We start from the raw sequence: 6,000 nt of genomic DNA, 5'->3' as shown, positions 1-6,000 counted from the left end.
CTCAATGTGTTGCCTATAAGACAATAACGACTAGAGAAGCTAAAAAACAAAGAAGTATAACCAGGATTACGAAAAGTACCTATAACAACTTTTCGGCCCTTGAAAATGAAATTGAATGTTCTATTTGTAGTAACTTCGGACATGAAGATCCTGAATGCAGGAGAAGGTTTCGGCAGACAAAGGAACAAGCCTCAAGCACCCAAACATGGAGAATAAAGGAACCACAACCAAAAAGATGTGGGATAGATTTTTATGCAGAAGGACAGGAAAATCTATGGTACATCGACAGCGAATGTTCGAAGCATATGACAGGTGATAAAGAAAAACTTGAATCATATACTGCTTTAGAAAAGGGTAAGAAAGTTTCTTTTGGAAATGATACCCCTGCAGCCATAAAATGAAAAGGCACTGCTCAGTTGAAAGAAAAGGTCAAAGCTGGAAATGTTTTGTATGTTGATGGCTTGAAGCATAATTTACTGAGTGTCAGTCAGATGTGGGATCAAGGATTCGAGGTAATATTTCGATCAAATGGATGTAGCGTTCGTGATCTTGATACAGGAAAAACAATGATCAAAGGTAGAAGAACTCCAAATAATCTATACATATTTGAAGAAGGACAACAACAATGCTATTTGAGCAAGGATGATGAACATTGGTTATGGCATCGGAGGTTGGGGCATCTAAGCTTTTCACAAATAAGGAAAGTATGCAAATACCAGGTAGTTCGTGGTCTTCCAGATATCAAAATTCCAGACAACACCATATGTAAATCATGTCAGTTTGGTAAGCGAACCAGAACTAACTTCCCTGAGAAGGAAGGATCAGCCAGCAGGCCTCTTGAACTAGTCCATACAGATGTATGTGGTCCATTCAGGACAAGGTCACCTCGAGGAGAAGAATACTTTATATTATTCATTGACGACTTCTCCAGGATGGTTTGGTTGGGACTTATGAAACACAAGGATGAAGCATTCAAAAAATTCAAATATTTCAAAGCCTTGGCTGAAAACGAATCAGATCACAAAATTAAGTGCCTCAGGTCCGACAGAGGTGGGGAGTTTACCTCAAATGAATTTTTCGATTTCTGTGAAGAACATGGAATAAGAAGGGAATTCTCTACAGCTAGGACTCAGCAAAATGGAGTGGTGGAAAGGATGAACAGAACGGTCCAACAAATGGCTCGTGCTATGCTTGATGAGTCTGGGACTCCCGCAACCTTCTGGGGTGAAGCTGCATTTCCTGCAGTTGTTATTCTCAACAAAACAAATGTCCGAGTGAACAACACTCAAACTCCTCATGAGCTCTGGTATGGTGAGACTCCTTCGGTAAATCATTTCAAAATTTTTGGGAGCAAATGCTATATTAAGAACACTGATGAACAGCTTGGAAAACTTGAACCTAGAGCAGATGAAGGCATTCTCCTTGGTTATTCTCCCCACAACAAAGCATATAAGTGTTACAATAAAAGACTTGGAAGAATTGTTGACAACATTGATGTAGTGGTTGATGAAAAAGGATACATCCCTAGGCAAGTAAATCATGAAAATATCGAAGAGCATGAAGACTACTCTCCAAATCAGACAAATGATAAAGAAGAACCTCAAGAGGCACCTAAGGAGCAAATAAGGATAGAAGAGAAGACTCCATCCAGGTACGTTCAAAAGAATCATCCAGAATCTCAGCTTTTGGGGCAGAAAGAAGCAGGTGTACAAAAAAGAAGAACAATTGCAGAAGCCTTAAGCTATTTGGCATTGCTCTCCTCCACTGAACTACAAAATGTAAGAGAGGCATGCAAAGATGAATGTTGGGTCAAGGCAATGGATGAAGAACTTGAGCAGATCGAAAAGAGCAACACTTGGGAGTTGGTTCCTAGACCAAAAGATAAGAATGTCATAGGGACAAAATGAGTTGAATGAAAATGGAGAAGTAATTAGAAACAAGGCCAGACTTGTGTGTAAAGGGTATGCTCAACAAGAAGGAATAGACTTCGAAGAAACTTTTGCTCCCGTTGCTAGACTTGAGGCCATCTGAATGTTCCTTGCTCTCTCAAGCTTTCAGAAGTTCAAAGTTTTTCAAATGGACATGAAATCAGCCTTTCTGAATGGGGACTTAGAAGAAGAAGTGTACATTGAGCAACCAGATGGTTTCATCCTTGGGAATGATCCAAATCTTGTATGTAGACTAAAGAAGGCTCTCTATGGTCTTAAATAGGCTCCAAGGGTTTGGTACTATCGTTTGGACAAATATCTTCATCAACAAGGTTTTTCAAAGGGATCAGCAGATAGCAATCTTTACATAAAAAATGAAAATGACAAATTACTAATACTTGTTGTGTATGTAGATGATATTATGTTTGGCAGCAATGAAGAAGCTATGAGTCAAAGCTTTGCCTTGGTGATGCAGAAAGAATTCGAAATGTCTTTGCTTGGAGAACTGACATATTTTCTTGGATTGCAAATCCAACAAAATGAAGGCAGGATCTTCTTGTCTCAAACCAAGTATCTCAAGCAGATTTTGAAGAAATATGGCATGGAAGATGCAAAACCAGTATGTACCCCCATGGTCACAGGATGTAGCCTTAGTGCAAATGATGAATCAGCAGCAGTGCATCAACCAACCTACAGATCTATGATTGGAAGTCTACTTTATTTAACAGGTACCCGACCAGACATCATGCATGCAGTGGGAAGAGTTGGAAGATTTCAGGCAAATCCAAAGGAAACTCATCTTCAGGCAGTGAAGAGAATTTTCAAGTACCTTCAAGGAACTCAAAACTATGGCTTATGGTATCCTAGAGATATAGATCTCACACTTCATGCTTATACAGATGCAGATTGGGCCGGAAGCATGGATGACAGGAAGAGCACAAGTGCTGGTGCATTCTTTATGGGTTCCATATTAGTATCTTGGTTCAGTAAGAAATAGAGTTCGATTGCTTTATCTACAGCTAAAGCGGAATATGTGGCTGCTGCATCTTGTTGCACTCAACTCCTTTGGATGATGCAGACCTTGCAGGATTTTTAGATCACTTGTACTCCACCTATCTCCATCTTATGTGATAATACAAGGGAAATCAACATTTCAAAGAACCCAGTCATGCATTCAAAGACCAAGCACATACCGATCAAGTATCACTTTCTCAAGGAACAAGTGCTTGAACAAAAGGTAAAGTTGGAGTATGTTCCTTCTAAGGAGCAAGTTGCTGATATACTCACAAAACCATTGCCCAGGGAGACCTTTGAATACCTCAGGCAAAAGTTGGGGGTTGTTGATGCATCATCCTGTTGTTGAATCTCATCTGTTTCAGAGATTTTTGGTTGTACGCAAGTTTCATATGGGGTATACGCGTACATTGGTTGAAGATCGAATGTCACAGGTTCAGGGGGAGCATATGTTCTTCTAATAATGCATTGTTGGCATTATGGTAGAAGATCTTGGAGGAAGTACAAAAGCAGAACATGGATGCTGATCTGAATATTGCTGCAATATGTCTCTATCTCTTTCACGGTAATGTATTGTGGATTATGATTCTTCTTAAAGAAATGTTTTCGTTTGCAGATCTGATCTTTAGTCAGGGGGAGCATGATCAACAAAGCAAAGGCCTAAGCATGTTCTCAGGGGGAGCATAACCCTTTGCCCTTGATGTCAAAGGGGAAGAATGATGTTGAGGATCTTGAGGTTGCCATCAAGTCCAAAGGGGGAGATTGTTGGCATTATGATTCTGGTCTGGCTCAATGGTTTAGGTGTTGTACTTGATGGCAACTCACTCAAGTGGAAAAACTCTGTTCATGCTCTCAAAATGATGGAAAATAAGAGGTTCGCTGGTGCATCGTTCAAAAGGTGCGGACCCGCAGGTTCGCCGTTCAGGAAGTGTGGACATACCCGCAGGTTCTCCGTTCATAAGGTGTGGTCCCCCAGTTCACTCTCTCCAATGCAGAGAAGTGCGCTCATGTGGGGCTTCTTATGTTTGGCCCTTGGTATTTAGCCTATCGATTCATGATCCTATGGTTTTGGCCCGTGGTATAGGATCTAAATTATTGAACCCTGGTTTGGATCCCTTGTATTGGTTTTTGATGGTTTTGTCCCATGGTGTGGATAAGGGTTTGACTATAAAAAGGGGAAGGAGATCACTTGGCTAAACACTTGTGAAATTTGAATATCTTAAGATCTGAAATTTTGGGTGTTTGGTTTTACAAAGCTAGATTTAAATCAAGGAAAAAACTTAAGGCGAATCTATTGATAAGTCGTGATCTCTCAGGCACATGATCAGATCTCTGGATCTGACTGTCTGTGACACATTGGAGGACTGTAAATTTGGCCCTAATCAGAGGTTTGTAGGTGATCCACGGCGTAAGTGCGGAGGTACGAAGCGCAGGAGAAGACGCAGTGCGGGGGTACGAAGCGTAGCAGAAGGCGCAGTGTGAGGTACACAGCTCAGAAGAAAGCACATTGCGGAGGTATGCAGAGGCACAAAAGGACGAGTGCAAAGGTACACTGTCGGACGGATAGTGAAGGTGCAGATCTGAGCTGAGGTATACAGTTCAACAGAAGGAGTAAGTACGGTGGTATGCAGAGCAGCAGAAGGATCCAGTGCGGATCTGCGTAGTTCAGGCACAGAAAGACTGCGGATATACACAGATTTATATTGGTGAAGTTGCAGACCTGTCTTGAAACATTTGTTGGCTGTCTTTTATCTATTGCTGCAGAGTTCTGGGTGGTATTACTTTTCTGTTTACAACATTCTGAGAAGTTGGGTGATTCATTGGTTGATTGTATAAGGAGATTGGGTGATTTGCATGTACTTGATGATTATTTGATCCTCTTGGATCCAGTTTGAAAATTAATGAAACGTGGTCCTTAAACAAGTAGAAGAGCAAAGGGGGTTGTAGCTCCCTCCCAGGAGAGACTGGAAAATGAGAGAGAGTTGTAGCTCTCTACAGGTTGCAGCCTGTGTAATGGTAAAGGACTGCACCAGTACAAAATCCTTGTAAAAGAAGTTTCTAATTGAAAGAATATAGAGACATATTGCAGCAGGTGGTTTTCACCCACATTGGGTTTCCACCTTATATCTGGTGTTCTTTGGTGTGCTTATCTATTTTTCTTGTTCTTGTTCATTATTATATGGCACTGACATACAAATTAATGATCAATATCTGAAGAATAAATTAAAGTATAAACCTGGAAGTCATATTGAAAAGAATTTGATAATACTGATTCACCCCCCCTCTCAATATTATTTCCAACAAGGTTGTCTTTACATCTAATTGCTCATGATGCAAATCTTTAGCTACTAATAGACTTAGAATAGTTCTAATTGAAGTCATTTTCACAACAGGAGAAAATATCTCATCAAAGTCTATACCCTTTTTCTGTGCAAACACTTTCACCACAAGTCCAACTTTATACCTTTTTCTACCTCCATCTTCTTCCTTCAACTTGTAAACCCATTTATTCTGCAATGTTGTTTTACCTGCAGGAAACCTGACTAAGTCCGAAGTCTAGTTATGTGCTAAGGAGTCCATCTCTTCTTTCATGGCTTGCTCCCACTTCTTCTTGGTTTCTACCTGTAGTGCTTCTTCATAACATTCTGGTTCACCAGAATCAGTCAACAATACATAATATACTGAAGGAGAGCATCGTTCAGGGGGTCTACTTATCTGGGTAGATCTTCTAACACCACTTTCAAGTGTTTGAAGTGCTTGTTGCTGTTGTGGTTGTTGTTCTGGCTATTGATCATTATGATTTTCAGGTACCATCACTTTTTCTGTGATCTCGTCAAGCACTGTGTATTCTTTGTTTTCTTTTTCCTGTTTCGTTTCCTGCTGTGATCCTTATACAAAACCTTTTCATTGAATATGACATCTCTGCTCCTAATGATTTTGTGTTTTTCATAATCATAAAAGCGATAACCAAAATCACTAACACTATATCCAATAAAGGTGCATTTATTTGATTTTGCCTCAAGCTTTGTTCTATTTTATTTATTAATGTGGACAAAGG

The sequence above is a fragment of the Pinus tabuliformis genome, chromosome 4_1 (assembly GCF_031772625.1).
Source record: "Pinus tabuliformis cultivar Carrire ecotype Pingquan chromosome 4_1, CPIR1, whole genome shotgun sequence".
In the NCBI taxonomy this organism is placed as follows: domain Eukaryota; kingdom Viridiplantae; phylum Streptophyta; class Pinopsida; order Pinales; family Pinaceae; genus Pinus; species Pinus tabuliformis.
The sequence above is the reverse complement of the archived record's forward strand: the minus strand, read 5'-3'. Positions refer to the sequence as shown.